Source organism: Narcine bancroftii, chromosome 13, assembly GCF_036971445.1.
Source record: "Narcine bancroftii isolate sNarBan1 chromosome 13, sNarBan1.hap1, whole genome shotgun sequence".
Taxonomy (NCBI): Eukaryota; Metazoa; Chordata; class Chondrichthyes; order Torpediniformes; family Narcinidae; genus Narcine; species Narcine bancroftii.
In genome coordinates this window covers 92,141,350-92,158,515 of record NC_091481.1, presented here as the reverse complement: position 1 = coordinate 92,158,515, position 17,166 = coordinate 92,141,350, and positions in this window count along the sequence as shown.

The following is a 17,166-nucleotide window of genomic DNA, read 5'->3' as shown; positions in this document are numbered from 1 at the left end:
GGCGGGGAATCAGAGGCGGGGAATAGGAGGCGGGGAATCAGAGGCGGGGAATCAGAGGCAGGGAATCTGAGGCAAGGAATCTGAGGCAGGGATTCTGAGGCAGGGAATCAGAGGCGGGGAAGCAGAGGCGGGGAAATCAGAGGCGGGGAATCAGTGGCATGGAATCAGAGGCGGGTTATCAGAGGGGGCAAATGAGATGTGGGAAACTAGATGCAGAGAAAGAGGCACGGAAATAGAGGCAGGCAAAGAGAGGCAGGGTATGTGAGGCAGGGAATCTGAGGCGGGGAATCAGAGACACGGAAAGAGAGGCGGGGAATCAGAGGCGCGGGATCAGAGGCAGGCAATCAGAGGAAGGGATTTAGAGGCGGGGAATCAGAGGCAGGGAATCTGAGGCAGGGAATCTGAGGCAGGCAATCTGAGGCGGGGAAACAGAGGCGGGGAATCAGAGGCAGGGAATCAGAGGCAGGGAATCAGAGGCAGGGAATCAGATGAAGGGAATCAGATGAAGGGAATCTGAGGCAGGGAATCTGAGACAGGGAATCTGAGGCAGGGAATCTGAGGCGGGGAATCTGAGGTGGGGAATGTGAGGCGGGGAATCTGAGGTGGGGAATCTGAGGCGGGGAATCTGAGGCGGGGAATCTGAGGCGGTGAATCTGAGGCAGGGAATCTGAGGCAGGGAATCTGAGGCATGGAATCTCAGGCTGGGAATCAGAGCCGGGGAATCTGAGGCGGGGAATCAGACGCGGGGAATCAGAGGCGGGGATACAGAGGCAGGGAATCAGAGTCGGGGAATCAGAGGCGGGGTATCAGAGGCGGGGAATAAGAGGCGGGGAATCAGAGGCGGGGAATCAGAGGCAGGGAATCTGAGGCAAGGAATCTGAGGCAGGGATTCTGAGGCAGGGAATCAGAGGCGGGGAATCAGAGGCGGGGAATCAGAGGCGGGGAATCAGAGGCATGGAATCAGAGGCGGGTTATCAGAGGGGGAAAATGAGATGTGGGAAACTAGATGCAGAGAAAGAGGCACGGAAATAGAGGCAGGCAAAGAGAGGCAGGGTATGTGAGGCAGGGAATCTGAGGCGGGGAATCAGAGACACGGAAAGAGAGGCGGGGAATCAGAGGCGTGGAATCAGAGGCAGTGAATCAGAGGCAGGGATTTAGAGGCAGGGAATCTGAGGCAGGGAATCTGAGGCGGGGATTCTGAGGCAGGGAATCTCAGGCAGGGAATCAGAGCCGGGGAATCTGACGCGGGGACTCAGAGGCAGGGAATCATAGGCAGGGAATCTGAGGAAGGGAATCTCAGGCAGGGAATCAGAGCCGGGGAATCTGAGGCGGGGAATCAGAGGCCGGGAATCAGAGGCTGGGAAACAGAGGCAGGGAATCAGAGGCGGGGAATCAGAGGCGGGTAATCAGAGGCGGGGAATAAGAGGCGGGGAATCAGAGGCGGGGAATCAGATGCAGGGAATCTGAGGCAGGGAATCTGAGGCAGGGAATCTGAGGCAGGGAATCAGAGGCGGGGTATCAGAGGCGGGGAATCAGAGGCAGGGAATCAGAGGTGGGGAATCAGAGGCGGGGAATCAGAGGCGGGGAATCAGCGGGAGGAAAAGCGTTGTGGGGAAAGAGAGGCAGAGAAAGAGGCGCGGAAATAGAGGCAGGGAAAGAGAGGCGGGGAATGAAAGGTGGGGAATCAGAGGTGGGGAAACAGGCGGGTAAACAGAGGCAGGTAAACAGGTGGATAAATAGAGGCGGGGAAAGAGGCGGGCAAAACATAGTGGTTGGAACTTGTGTGTTTAAAATCAGGTACACAAAACAGATCAAACAGTGTTGTTGAAATTGAGGGAGGGAAAGACAGGCGCGGAAAGAGTGTAGGGGAAAAAGCGGAGGCGAAAGAGAGGCGTCGAGACAGAGGTGGGGAATCAGAGGCAGGGAATCAGAGGCGGTGAAACAGATGTGTAAACAGAGGCGGGTAAACATAGGCAGAAAAATAGAGGCGGGGAAAGTGATGGGTGAAACATAGTGGTTGGAACTTGTGTGTTGAAAATGAGGTACACAGAACAGATCAAACAGAGTTGTTGAAATTGAGGGAGGGAAAGAGAGGCGCGGAAAGAGTGTAGGGGAAAAAGCGGAGGCGAAAGAGAGGCATACAGACAGAGGTTGGGAATCAGAGGTGGGGAATCAGAGGTGGGGAATAAGAGGCCTGGAATCAGAGGCGGGGAATCAGAAGCGTGGAATCAGAGGAGGGGAATCAGAGGCGGGGAATCAGAGGCGGGGAAACAGAGGCGGGGAATCAGAGGCGAGGATTCAGAGGCGGGGATTCAGAGGCTGGGAATCAGAGGCGGGGAATCTGAGGCAGGGAATCTGAGGCATGGAATCTGAGGCAGGGAATCTGAGGCATGGAATCTGAGGCAGGGAATCTGAGGCGGTAAATCTGAGTCGGGGAATCTGAGGCACGGAATCTGAGGCAGTGAATCAGAGGCATGGAATCAGAGGCGGGTTATCAGAGGGGGCAAATGAGATGTGGGAAACTAGATGCAGAGAAAGAGGCACGGAAATAGAGGCAGGCAAAGTGAGGCAGGGTATCAGAGGCAGGGAATCAGAGGCGGGGAATCAGAGACAAGGAAAGAGAGGCGTGGAATCAGAGTTGCGGAATCAGAGGCAGGGAATCAGAGGCAGGGAATCAGAGGCAGGGAATCAGAGGCAGGGAATCAGAGGCAAGGAATCAGAGGCAGGGAATCAGAGGCAGGCAATCAGAGGCAGGGAATCTGAGGCAGGGAATCTGAGGCAGGGAATCAGAGGCAGGGAATCAGAGGCAGGGAATCTGAGGCAGGGAATCTGAGGCAGGGAATCTGAGGCAGGGAATCTGAGGCAGGGAATCTGAGGCAGGGAATCTGAGGCAGGGAATCTGAGGCAGGAAATCAGAGGCAGGGAATCTGAGGCAGGGAATCTGAGGCAGGGAATCTGAGGCAGGGAATCTGAGGCAGGAATCAGAGGCGGGGAATCAGAGGCAGGGAATCAGAGGCGGGGAATCAGAGGCAGGGAATCTGAGGCAGGGAATCTGATGCAGGGAATCAGAGCCGGGGAATCTGAGGCAGGGAATCAGACTCGGGGAATCAGAGGCGGGGAATCAGAGGCGGGGAATAAGAGGCGGGGAATCAGAGGTGGGGAATCAGAGGCAGGGAATCTGAGGCAGGGAATCTGAGGCAGGGAATCTGAGGCAGGGAATCAGAGGCGGGGAATCAGAGGCAGGGAATCAGAGGCGGGGAATCAGAGGCGGGGAATCAGCGGGAGGAAAAGCGTTGTGGGGAAAGAGAGGCAGAGAAAGAGGCGCGGAAATAGAGGCAGGAAAAGAGAGGCGGGGAATGAAAGGTGGGGAATCAGAGGTGGGGAAACAGGCGGGTAAACAGAGGCAGGTAAACAAATGTGGATATATAGAAGCGGGGAAAGAGGCGGGTAAAACATAGTGGTTGGAACTTGTGTGTTTAAAATCAGGTACACAAAACAGATCAAACAGTGTTGTTGAAATTGAGGGAGGGAAAGACAGGCACGGAAAGAGTGGAGTGGAAAGAGTGGAGGCGAAAGAGAGGCGTCGAGACAGAGGTGGGGAATCAGAGGCGGGGAATCAGAGGCGGTGAAACAGGTGTGTAAACAGAGGCGGGTAAACATAGGCAGAAAAATAGAGGCGGGGAAAGTGATGGGTGAAACATAGTGGTTGGAACTTGTGTGTTGAAAATGAGGTACACAGAACAGATCAAACAGAGTTGTTGAAATTGAGGGAGGGAAAGAGAGGCGCGGAAAGAGTGTAGGGGAAAAAGCTGAGGCGCAAGAGAGGCATACAGACAGAGGTGGGGAATCAGAGGCGGGGAATCAGAGGCGGGGAATCAGAGGCGGGCAATCAGTGGCAGGCAATCAGAGGTGGGGAATCAGAGGCGGGGAATCAGAGGCGTGGAATCAGAGGCGGGGAATCAGAGGCAGGGAATCTGAGGCAGGGAATCTGAGGCAGGGAATCTGAGGCAGGGAATCAGAGGCAGGGAATCTGAGGCAGGGAATCTGAGGCAGGGAATCTGAGGCGGGGAATCAGAGGCGGGGAATCAGAGGCAGGGAATAAGAGGCGGGGAATCAGAGGCAGGGAATCAGATGAAGGGAATCAGATGAAGGGAAGCTGAGGCAGGGAATCTGAGGCAGGGAATCTGAGGCAGGGAATCTGAGGCGGGGAATCTGAGGCGGAGAATCTGAGGCGGGGAATCTGAGGCGGGGAATCTGAGGCGGGGAATCTGAGGCGGGGAATCTGAGGTGGGGAATATGAGGCGGGGAATCTGAGGCATGGAATCTCAGGCAGGGAATCAGAGCCGGGGAATCTGAGGCGGGGAATCAGACGTGGGGAATCAGACGTGGGGAATCAGAGGCGGGGAATCAGACGTGGGGAATCAGAGGCGGGGAAACGGAGGCAGGGAATCTGAGGAGAGGAATCTGAGGCAGGGAATCTGAGGCAGGGAATCAGAGGCGGGGAATCAGAGGCGGGGAATCAGAGGCGGGGAATCAGAGGCATGGAATCAGAGGCGGGTTATCAGAGGGGGCAAATGAGATGTGGGAAACTAGATGCGGAGAAAGAGGCTCGGAAATAGAGGCAGGCAAAGAGAGGCAGGGTATCTGAGGCAGGGAATCTGAGGCGGGGAATCAGAGACACGGAAAGAGAGGCGGGGAATCAGAGGCGCGGAATCAGAGGCAGGGATTCAGAGGCAGGGAATCAGAGGCAGGGATTTAGAGGCAGGGAATCAGAGGCAGGGAATCAGAGGCAGGGAATCAGAGGCAGGGAATCAGAGGCAGGGAATCAGAGGCAGGGAATCAGAGGCAGGGAATCAGAGGCAGGCAATCAGAGGCAGGGAATCTGAGGCAGGGAATCTGAGGCGCGGAATCTGAGGCGGGGAATCTGAGGCGGGGAAACTGAGGCGGGGAATCTGATGCGGGGAATCTGAGGCGGGGAATCTGAGGCGGGGAATCTGAGGCGGGGAATCTGAGGCGGGGAATCTGAGACGGGGAATCTGAGGCGGGGAATCTGAGGCGGGGAATCTGAGGCGGCGAATCTGAGGCGGCGAATCTGAGGCGGCGAATCTGAGGCGGGGTATCTGAGGCAGGGAATATCAGGCAGGGAATCAGAGCCGGGGAATCTGAGGCAGGGAATCAGAGGCGGGGAATCAGAGGCGGGGAAACAGAGGCAGGGAATCAGAGGCGGGGAATCAGAGGCGGGGAATCAGAGGCGGGGAATAAGAGGCAAGGAATCAAAGGCGGGGAATCAGAGGCAGGGAATCTGAGGCAGGGAATCTGAGGCAGGGAATCTGAGGCAGGGAATCAGCGGCGGGGAATCAGAGGCAGGGAATCAGAGGCGGGGAATCAGAGGCAGGGAATCTGAGGAGGGAATCTGATGCAGGGAATCAGAGTCGGGGAATCTGAGGCAGGGAATCAGAGGCGGGGAATCAGAGGCGGGGAATCCGAGGCGGGGAATAAGAGGCGGGGAATCAGAGGCGGGGAATCAGAGGCAGGGAATCTGAGGCAGGGAATCTGAGGCAGGGAATCAGAGGCGGGGAATCAGAGGCAGGGAATCAGAGGCGTGGAATCAGACGCGGGGAATCAGCGGGAGGAAAAGAGATGTGGGGAAAGAGAGGCAGAGAAAGAGGTGCGGAAATAGAGGCAGGGAAAGAGAGGCGGGGAATGAAAGGTGGGGAATCAGAGGCGGGGAAACAGGTGGGTAAACAGAGGCAGGTAAACATAGGTGGATAAATAGAGGCGGGGAAAGTGATGGCTGAAACATAGTGGTTGGAACTTGTGTGTTGAAAATGAGGTACACAAAACAGATCAAACAGTGTTGTTGAAATTGAGGGAGGGAAAGACAGGCACGGAAAGAGTGGAGGGGAAAGAGTGGAGGCGACATAGAGGCGTCGAGACAGAGGTGGGGAATCAGAGGCGGGGAATCAGAGGCAGTGAAACAGGTGGGTAAACAGAGGCGGGTAAACATAGGCAGAAAAATAGAGGCAGGGAAAGTGATGGGTGAAACATAGTGGTTGGAACTTGTGTGTTGAAAATGAGGTACACAGAACAGATCAAACAGAGTTGTTCAAATTGAGGGAGGGAAAGAGAGGCGCGGAAAGAGTGTAGGGGAAAAAGCGGAGGCGAAAGAGAGACATACAGACAGATGTGGGGTATCAGAGGCGGGGAATCAGAGGCGGGGAATCAGAGGCGGGGAATCAGAGGCGGGGAATCAGAGGCGGGGAATCGGAGGCAGGGAATCTGAGGCAGGGAATCTGAGGCAGGGAATCTGAGGCAGGGAATCTGAGGCAGGGAAACTGAGGCGGGGAATCTGAGGCGGGGAATCTGAGGCAGAGAATCTGAGGCGGGGAATCTGAGGCGGGGAATCTGAGGCGGGGAATCTGAGGCGGGGAATCTGAGGTGGGGAATATGAGGCGGGGAATCTGAGGCATGGAATCTCAGGCAGGGAATCAGAGCCGGGGAATCTGAGGCGGGGAATCAGACGTGGGGAATCAGAGGCGGTGAAACAGGTGTGTAAACAGAGGCGGGTAAACATAGGCAGAAAAATAGAGGCGGGGAAAGTGATGGGTGAAACATAGTGGTTGGAACTTGTGTGTTGAAAATGAGGTACACAGAACAGATCAAACAGAGTTGTTGAAATTGAGGGAGGGAAAGAGAGGCGCGGAAAGAGTGTAGTGGAAAAAGCTGAGGCGCAAGAGAGGCATACAGACAGAGGTGGGGAATCAGAGGCGGGGAATCAGAGGCGGGGAATCAGAGGCGGGCAATCAGTGGCAGGCAATCAGAGGTGGGGAATCAGAGGCGGGGAATAAGAGGCCTGGAATCAGAGGCGGGGAATCAGAGGCGTGGAATCAGAGGCGGGGAATCAGAGGCAGGGAATCTGAGGCAGGGAATCTGAGGCAGGGAATCTGAGGCAGGGAATCAGAGGCAGGGAATCTGAGGCAGGGAATCTGAGGCAGGGAATCTGAGGCGGGGAATCAGAGGCGGGGAATCAGAGGCAGGGAATAAGAGGCGGGGAATCAGAGGCAGGGAATCAGATGAAGGGAATCAGATGAAGGGAAGCTGAGGCAGGGAATCTGAGGCAGGGAATCTGAGGCAGGGAATCTGAGGCGGGGAATCTGAGGCGGAGAATCTGAGGCGGGGAATCTGAGGCGGGGAATCTGAGGCGGGGAATCTGAGGCGGGGAATCTGAGGTGGGGAATATGAGGCGGGGAATCTGAGGCATGGAATCTCAGGCAGGGAATCAGAGCCGGGGAATCTGAGGCGGGGAATCAGACGTGGGGAATCAGAGGCGGGGAATCAGACGTGGGGAATCAGAGGCGGGGAAACGGAGGCAGGGAATCTGAGGAGAGGAATCTGAGGCAGGGAATCTGAGGCAGGGAATCAGAGGCGGGGAATCAGAGGCGGGGAATCAGAGGCGGGGAATCAGAGGCATGGAATCAGAGGCGGGTTATCAGAGGGGGCAAATGAGATGTGGGAAACTAGATGCGGAGAAAGAGGCACGGAAATAGAGGCAGGCAAAGAGAGGCAGGGTATCTGAGGCAGGGAATCTGAGGCGGGGAATCAGAGACATGGAAAGAGAGGCGGGGAATCAGAGGCGCGGAATCAGAGGCAGGGATTCAGAGGCAGGGAATCAGAGGCAGGGATTTAGAGGCAGGGAATCAGAGGCAGGGAATCAGAGGCAGGGAATCAGAGGCAGGGAATCAGAGGCAGGGAATCAGAGGCAGGGAATCAGAGGCAGGGAATCAGAGGCAGGCAATCAGAGGCAGGGAATCTGAGGCAGGGAATCTGAGGCGCGGAATCTGAGGCGGGGAATCTGAGGCGGGGCAGCTGAGGCGGGGAATCTGATGCGGGGAATCTGAGGCGGGGAATCTGAGGCGGGGAATCTGAGGCGGGGAATCTGAGGCGGGGAATCTGAGACGGGGAATCTGAGGCGGGGAATCTGAGGCGGGGAATCTGAGGCGGGGAATCTGAGGCGGCGAATCTGAGGCGGCGAATCTGAGGCGGGGTATCTGAGGCAGGGAATATCAGGCAGGGAATCAGAGCCGGGGAATCTGAGGCAGGGAATCAGAGGCGGGGAATCAGAGGCGGGGAAACAGAGGCAGGGAATCAGAGGCGGGGAATCAGAGGCGGGGAATCAGAGGCGGGGAATAAGAGGCAAGGAATCAAAGGCGGGGAATCAGAGGCAGGGAATCTGAGGCAGGGAATCTGAGGCAGGGAATCTGAGGCAGGGAATCAGCGGCGGGGAATCAGAGGCAGGGAATCAGAGGCGGGGAATCAGAGGCAGGGAATCTGAGGAGGGAATCTGATGCAGGGAATCAGAGTCGGGGAATCTGAGGCAGGGAATCAGAGGCGGGGAATCAGAGGCGGGGAATCCGAGGCGGGGAATAAGAGGCGGGGAATCAGAGGCGGGGAATCAGAGGCAGGGAATCTGAGGCAGGGAATCTGAGGCAGGGAATCAGAGGCGGGGAATCAGAGGCAGGGAATCAGAGGCGTGGAATCAGACGCGGGGAATCAGCGGGAGGAAAAGAGATGTGGGGAAAGAGAGGCAGAGAAAGAGGTGCGGAAATAGAGGCAGGGAAAGAGAGGCGGGGAATGAAAGGTGGGGAATCAGAGGCGGGGAAACAGGTGGGTAAACAGAGGCAGGTAAACATAGGTGGATAAATAGAGGCGGGGAAAGTGATGGCTGAAACATAGTGGTTGGAACTTGTGTGTTGAAAATGAGGTACACAAAACAGATCAAACAGTGTTGTTGAAATTGAGGGAGGGAAAGACAGGCACGGAAAGAGTGGAGGGGAAAGAGTGGAGGCGACAGAGAGGCGTCGAGACAGAGGTGGGGAATCAGAGGCGGGGAATCAGAGGCAGTGAAACAGGTGGGTAAACAGAGGCGGGTAAACATAGGCAGAAAAATAGAGGCAGGGAAAGTGATGGGTGAAACATAGTGGTTGGAACTTGTGTGTTGAAAATGAGGTACACAGAACAGATCAAACAGAGTTGTTCAAATTGAGGGAGGGAAAGAGAGGCGCGGAAAGAGTGTAGGGGAAAAAGTGGAGGCGAAAGAGAGACATACAGACAGATGTGGTGTATCAGAGGCGGGGAATCAGAGGCGGGGAATCAGAGGCGGGGAATCAGAGGCGGGGAATCAGAGGCGGGGAATCGGAGGCAGGGAATCGGAGGCAGGGAATCTGAGGCAGGGAATCTGAGGCAGGGAATCTGAGGCAGGGAAACTGAGGCGGGGAATCTGAGGCGGGGAATCTGAGGCGGAGAATCTGAGGCGGGGAATCTGAGGCGGGGAATCTGAGGCGGGGAATCTGAGGCGGGGAATCTGAGGTGGGGAATATGAGGCGGGGAATCTGAGGCATGGAATCTCAGGCAGGGAATCAGAGCCGGGGAATCTGAGGCGGGGAATCAGACGTGGGGAATCAGAGGCGGGGAATCAGACGTGGGGAATCAGAGGCGGGGAAACGGAGGCAGGGAATCTGAGGAGAGGAATCTGAGGCAGGGAATCTGAGGCAGGGAATCAGAGGCGGGGAATCAGAGGCGGGGAATCAGAGGCGGGGAATCAGAGGCATGGAATCAGAGGCGGGTTATCAGAGGGGGCAAATGAGATGTGGGAAACTAGATGCGGAGAAAGAGGCACGGAAATAGAGGCAGGCAAAGAGAGGCAGGGTATCTGAGGCAGGGAATCTGAGGCGGGGAATCAGAGACACGGAAAGAGAGGCGGGGAATCAGAGGCGCGGAATCAGAGGCAGGGATTCAGAGGCAGGGAATCAGAGGCAGGGATTTAGAGGCAGGGAATCAGAGGCAGGGAATCAGATGCAGGGAATCAGAGGCAGGGAATCAGAGGCAGGGAATCAGAGGCAGGGAATCAGAGGCAGGGAATCAGAGGCAGGCAATCAGAGGCAGGGAATCTGAGGCAGGGAATCTGAGGCGCGGAATCTGAGGCGGGGAATCTGACGCGGGGAAGCTGAGGCGGGGAATCTGATGCGGGGAATCTGAGGCGGGGAATCTGAGGCGGGGAATCTGAGGCGGGGAATCTGAGGCGGGGAATCTGAGGCGGCGAATCTGAGGCGGGGTATCTGAGGCAGGGAATATCAGGCAGGGAATCAGAGCCGGGGAATCTGAGGCAGGGAATCAGAGGCGGGGAATCAGAGGCGGGGAAACAGAGGCAGGGAATCAGAGGCGGGGAATCAGAGGCGGGGAATCAGAGGCGGGGAATAAGAGGCGGGGAATCAAAGGCGGGGAATCAGAGGCAGGGAATCTGAGGCAGGGAATCTGAGGCAGGGAATCTGAGGCAGGGAATCAGCGGCGGGGAATCAGAGGCAGGGAATCAGAGGCGGGGAATCAGAGGCAGGGAATCTGAGGAGGGAATCTGATGCAGGGAATCAGAGTCGGGGAATCTGAGGCAGGGAATCAGAGGCGGGGAATCAGAGGTGGGGAATCCGAGGCGGGGAATAAGAGGCGGGGAATCAGAGGCGGGGAATCAGAGGCAGGGAATCTGAGGCAGGGAATCTGAGGCAGGGAATCTGAGGCAGGGAATCAGAGGCGGGGAATCAGAGGCAGGGAATCAGAGGCGTGGAATCAGAGGCGGGGAATCAGCGGGAGGAACAGAGATGTGGGGAAAGAGAGGCAGAGAAAGAGGTGCGGAAATAGAGGCAGGGAAAGAGAGGCGGGGAATGAAAGGTGGGGAATCAGAGGCGGGGAAACAGGTGGGTAAACAGAGGCAGGTAAACATAGGTGGATAAATAGAGGCGGGGAAAGTGATGGCTGAAACATAGTGGTTGGAACTTGTGTGTTGAAAATGAGGTACACAAAACAGATCAAACAGTGTTGTTGAAATTGAGGGAGGGAAAGACAGGCACGGAAAGAGTGGAGGGGAAAGAGTGGAGGCGACAGAGAGGCGTCGAGACAGAGGTGGGGAATCAGAGGCGGGGAATCAGAGGCAGTGAAACAGGTGGGTAAACAGAGGCGGGTAAACATAGGCGGAAAAATAGAGGCAGGGAAAGTGATGGGTGAAACATAGTGGTTGGAACTTGTGTGTTGAAAATGAGGTACACAGAACAGATCAAACAGAGTTGTTCAAATTGAGGGAGGGAAAGAGAGGCGCGGAAAGAGTGTAGGGGAAAAAGCGGAGGCGAAAGAGAGACATACAGACAGATGTGGGGAATCAGAGGCGGGGAATCAGAGGCGGGGAATCAGAGGCGGGGAATCAGAGGTGGGGAATCAGAGGCGGGGAATCGGAGGCAGGGAATCTGAGGCAGGGAATCTGAGGCAGGGAATCTGAGGCAGGGAATCTGAGGCAGGGAAACTGAGGCGGTGAATCTGAGGCGGTAAATCTGAGTCGGGGTATCTGAGGCAGGGGATCTGAGGCAGTGAATCAGAGGCATGGAATCAGAGGCGGGTTATCAGAGGGGGCAAATGAGATGTGGGAAACTAGATGCAGAGAAAGAGGCACGGAAATAGAGGCAGGCAAAGAGAGGCAGGGTATCAGAGGCAGGGAATCAGAGGCAGGGAATCAGAGACAAGGAAAGAGAGGCGTGGAATCAGATGTGCGGAATCAGAGGCAGGGAATCAGAGGCAGGGAATCAGAGGCAGGGAATCAGAGGAAGGCAATCAGAGGCAGGGAATCAGAGGCAGGGAATCAGAGGCGGGGAATCAGAGGCAGGGAATCAGATGAAGGGAATCAGATGAAGGGAATCTGAGGCTGGGAATCTGAGGCAGGGAATCTGAGGCAGGGAATCTGAGACGGGGAATCTGAGGCGGGGAATCTGAGGCGTGGAATCTGAGGCGGGGAATCTGAGGCAGGGAATCTGAGGCGGGGAATCTGAGGCGGGGAATCTGAGGAGGGGAATCTGAGGCATGGAAACTCAGGCAGGGAATCAGAGTCGGGGAATCTGAGGCGGGGAATCAGACGCGGGGAATCAGACGCGGGGAAACAGAGGCAGGGAATCAGAGGCGGGGAATCAGAGGCGGGGAATCAGAGGCGGGGAATAAGAAGCGGGGAATCAGAGGCAGGGAATCTGAGGCAAGGAATCTGAGGCAGGGAATCTGAGGCAGGGAATCAGAGGCGGGGAATCAGAGGCGGGGAATCAGAGGCATGGAATCAGAGGTGGGTTATCAGAGGGGGCAATTGAGATGTGGGAAACTAGATGCAGAGGAAGAGGCACGGAAATAGAGGCAGGCAAAGAGAGGCAGGGTATCAGAGGCAGGGAATCAGAGGCGGGGAATCAGAGACACGGTCAGAGAGGCGTGGAATCAGCCGTGCGGAATCAGAGGCAGGGAATCAGAGGCAGGGAATCAGAGGCAGGGAATCAGAGGCAGGGAATCAGAGGGAGGGAATCAGAGGCAGGGAATCAGAGGAAGGCAATCAGAGGCAGGGAATCTGAGGCAGGGAATCTGAGGCAGGGAATCAGATGAAGGGAATCAGATGAAGGGAATCTGAGGCTGGGAAACTGAGGCAGGGAATCTGAGGCGGGGAATCTCAGGCAGGGAATCTCAGGCAGGGAATCAGAGCCGGGAAATCTGAGGCGGGGAATCAGAGGCGGGAAATCAGAGGCGGGGAAACAGAGGCAGGGAATCAGAGGCGGGGAATCAGAGGCGGGGAATCAGAGGCGGGGAATAAGAGGCGGGGAATCAGAGGCGGGGAATCAAAGGCAGGGAATCTGAGGCAGGGAATCTGAGGCAGGGAATCTGAGGCAGGGGATCTGAGGCAGGGAATCAGAGGCAGGGAATCAAAGGCAGGGATTCAGAGGCGGTGAATCAAAGGCGGGGAATCAGAGGCATGGAATCAGAGGCGGGTTATCAGAGGGGGCAAATGAGATGTGGGAAACTAGATGCAGAGAAAGAGGCACCGAAATAGAGGCAGGCAAAGAGAGGCAGGGTATCAGAGGCAGGGAATCAGAGGCGGGGAATCAGAGATACGGAAAGAGAGGCGTGGAATCAGATGCGCGGAATCAGAGGCAGGGAATCAGAGGCAGGGAATCAGAGGCAGGGAATCAGAGGCAGGGAATCAGAGGCAGGGAATCAGAGGCAGGGAATCAGAGGCAGGCAATCAGAGGCAGGGAATCTGAGGCAGGGAATCTGAGGCGGGGAATCTGAGGTGGGGAATCTGAGGCGGGGAATCTGAGGCGGGGAATCTGAGGCGGGGAATCTGAGGCGGGGAATCTGAGGCGGGGAATCTGAGGCGGGGAATCTGAGGCGGGGAATCTGAGGCGGGGAATCTGAGGCGGGGAATCTGAGGCGGGGAATCTGAGTCGGGGTATCTGAGGCGGGGTATCTGAGGCAGGGAATCTCAGACAGGGAATCAGAGTCGGGAAATCTGAGGCGGGGAATCAGAGGTGGGGAATCAGAGGCGGGGAAACAGAGGCAGGGAATCAGAGGCGGGGAATCAGAGGCGGGGAATCAGAGGCGGGGAATAAGAGGCGGGGAATCAAAGGCGGGGAATCAGAGGCGGGGAATCTGAGGCAGGGAATCTGAGGCAGGGAATCTGAGGCAGGGAATCAGAGGCGGGGAATCAGAGGCAGGGAATCAGAGGCGGGGAATCAGAGGCAGGGAATCTGAGGCAGGGAATCTGATGCAGGGAATCAGAGCCGGGGAATCTGAGGCAGGGAATCAGAGGCGGGGAATCAGAGGCGGGGAATCAGAGGCGGGGAATAAGAGGCGGGGAATCAGAGGCGGGGAATCAGAAGCATGGAATCTGAGGCAGGGAATCTGAGGCAGGGAATCTGAGGCAGGGAATCAGAGGCGGGGAATCAGAGGCAGGGAATCAGAGGCGGGGAATCAGCGGGAGGAAAAGAGATGTGGGGAAAGAGAGGCAGAGAAAGAGGCGCGGAAATAGAGGCACGGAAAGAGAGGCGGGGAATGAAAGGTGGGGAATCAGAGGCGGGGAAACAGGCGGGTAAACAGAGGCAGTTAAACATAGGTGGATAAATAGAGGCGGGGAAAGAGGCGGGCAAAACATAGTGGTTGGAACTTGTGTGTTTAAAATTAGGTACACAAAACAGATCAAACAGTGTTGTTGAAATTGAGGGAGGGAAAGACAGGCACGGAAAGATTGGAGGGGAAAGAGTGGAGGCGAAAGATAGGCGTCGAGACAGAGGTGGGGAATCAGAGGCGGGGAATCAGAGGCGGTGAAACAGGTGAATAAACAGAGGCGGGTAAACATAGGCGGAAAAATAGAGGCGGGGAAAGTGATGGGTGAAACATAGTGGTTTGAACTTGTGTGTTGAAAATGAGGTACACAGAACAGATCTAACAGAGTTGTTGAAATTGAGGGAGGGAAAGAGAGGCGCGGAAAGAGTGTAGGGGAAAAAGCTGAGGCGAAAGAGAGGCATATAGACAGTGGTGGGGAATCAGAGGCGGGGAATCAGAGGCGGGGAATCAGAGGCGGGCAATCAGTGGCAGGCAATCAGAGGTGGGGAATCAGAGGCGGGGAATAAGAGGCCTGGAATCAGAGGCGGGGAATTAGATGCGTGGAATCAGAGGCGGGGAATTAGAGGCGGGGAATCAGAGGCGGGGAAACAGAGGCGGGGAATCAGAGGCGGGGATTCAGAGGCGGGGATTCAGAGGCTGGGTATCAGAGGCGGGGAATCAGCGGGAGGAAAAGAGATGTGGGGAAAGAGAGGCAGAGAAAGAGGCGCGGAAATAGAGGCAGGGAAAGAGAGGCGGGGAATGAAAGGTGGGGAATCAGAGGCGGGGAAACAGGCGGGTAAACAAAGGCAGTTAAACATAGGTGGATAAATAGAGGTGGGGAAAGAGGCGGGCAAAACATAGTGGTTGGAACTTGTGTGTTTAAAATGAGGTACACAAAACAGATCAAACAGTGTTGTTGAAATTGAGGGAGGGAAAGACAGGCACGGAAAGATTGGAGGGGAAAGAGTGGAGGCGAAAGATAGGCGTCGAGACAGAGATGGGGAATCAAAGGCAGGGAATCAGAGGCGGTGAAACAGGTGAATAAACAGAGGCGGGTAAACATAGGCGGAAAAATAGAGGCGGGGAAAGTGATGGGTGAAACATAGTGGTTTGAACTTGTGTGTTGAAAATTAGGTACACAGAACAGATCTAACAGAGTTGTTGAAATTGAGGGAGGGAAAGAGAGGCGCGGAAAGAGTGTAGGGGAAAAAGCTGAGGCGAAAGACAGGCATATAGACAGTGGTGGGGAATCAGAGGCGGGGAATCAGAGGCGGGGAATCAGAGGCGGGGAATCAGAGGCGGGCAATCAGTGGCAGGCAATCAGAGGTGGGGAATCAGAGGCGGGGAATAAGAGGCCTGGAATCAGAGGCGGGGAATTAGAGGCGTGGAATCAGAGGCGGGGAATTAGAGGCGGGGAATCAGAGGCGGGGAAACAGAGGCGGGGAATCAGAGGCGGGGATTCAGAGGCGGGGATTCAGAGGCTGGGTATCAGAGGCGGGGAATCAGAGGCGGGGATTCAGAGGCGGGGAATCGGAGGCAGGGAATCTGAGGCAGGGAATCTGAGGCAGGGAATCTGAGGCAGGGAATCTGAGGCAGGGAATCTGAGGCAGGGAATCTGAGGCGGGGAATCTGAGGTGGTAAATCTGAGTCGGGGTATCTGAGGCAGGGAATCTGAGGCAGTGAATCAGAGGCATGGAATCAGAGGCGTGTTATCAGAGGGGGCAAATGAGATGTGGGAAACTAGATGCAGAGAAAGAGGCACGGAAATAGAGGCAGGCAAAGAGAGGCAGGGTATCAGAGGCAGGGAATCAGAGGCGGGGAATCAGAGACAAGGAAAGAGTGGCGGGGAATGAAAGGTGGGGAATCAGAGGTGGGGAAACAGGCGGGTAAACAGAGGCAGGTAAACAAATGTGGATATATAGAGGCGGGGAAAGAGGCGGGCAAAACATAGTGGTTGGAACTTGTGTGTTTAAAATCAGGTACACAAAACAGATCAAACAGTGTTGTTGAAATTGAGGGAGGGAAAGACAGGCACGGAAAGAGTGGAGTGGAAAGAGTGGAGGCGAAAGAGAGGCGTCGAGACAGAGGTGGGGAATCAGAGGCGGGGAATCAGAGGCGGTGAAACAAGTGTGTAAACAGAGGCGGGAAACATAGGCAGAAAAATAGAGGCGGGGAAAGTGATGGGTGAAACATAGTGGTTGGAACTTGTGTGTTGAAAATGAGGTACACAGAACAGATCAAACAGAGTTGTTGAAATTGAGGGAGGGAAAGAGAGGCGCGGAAAGAGTGTAGGGGAAAAAGCTGAGGCGCAAGAGAGGCATACAGACAGAGGTGGGGAATCAGAGGCGGGGAATCAGAGGCGGGGAATCAGAGGCGGGCAATCAGTGGCAGGCAATCAGAGTTGGGGAATCAGAGGCGGGGAATAAGAGGCCTGGAATCAGAGGCGGGGAATCAGAAGCGTGGAATCAGAGGCGGGGAATCAGAGGCAGGGAATCTGAGGCAGGGAATCTGAGGCAGGGAATCTGAGGCAGGGAATCAGAGGCAGGGAATCTGAGGCAGGGAATCTGAGGCAGGGATTCTGAGGCGGGGAATCAGAGGCGGGGAATCAGAGGCAGGGAATAAGAGGCAGGGAATCAGAGGCAGGGAATCAGATGAAGGGAATCAGATGAAGGGAAGCTGAGGCAGGGAATCTGAGGCAGGGAATCTGAGGCAGGGAATCTGAGGCGGGGAATCTGAGGCGGAGAATCTGAGGCGGGGAATCTGAGGCGGGGAATCTGAGGCGGGGAATCTGAGGCGGGGAATCTGAGGTGGGGAATCTGAGGCGGGGAATCTGAGGCAGGAAATCTGAGGCGGGGAATCTGAGGCATGGAATCTCAGGCAAGGAATCAGAGCCGGGGAATCTGAGGCGGGGAATCAGACGTGGGGAATCAGAGGCGGGGAAACAGAGGCAGGGAATCTGAGGAGAGGAATCTGAGGCAGGGAATCTGAGGCAGGGAATCAGAGGCGGGGAATCAGAGGCGGGGAATCAGAGGCGGGGAATCAGAGGCATGGAATCAGAGGCGGGTTATCAGAGGGGGCAAATGAGATGTGGGAAACTAGATGCGGAGAAAGAGGCACGGAAATAGAGGCAGGCAAAGAGAGGCAGGGTATCTGAGGCAGGGAATCTGAGGCGGGGAATCAGAGACACGGAAAGAGAGGCGGGGAATCAGAGGCGCGGAA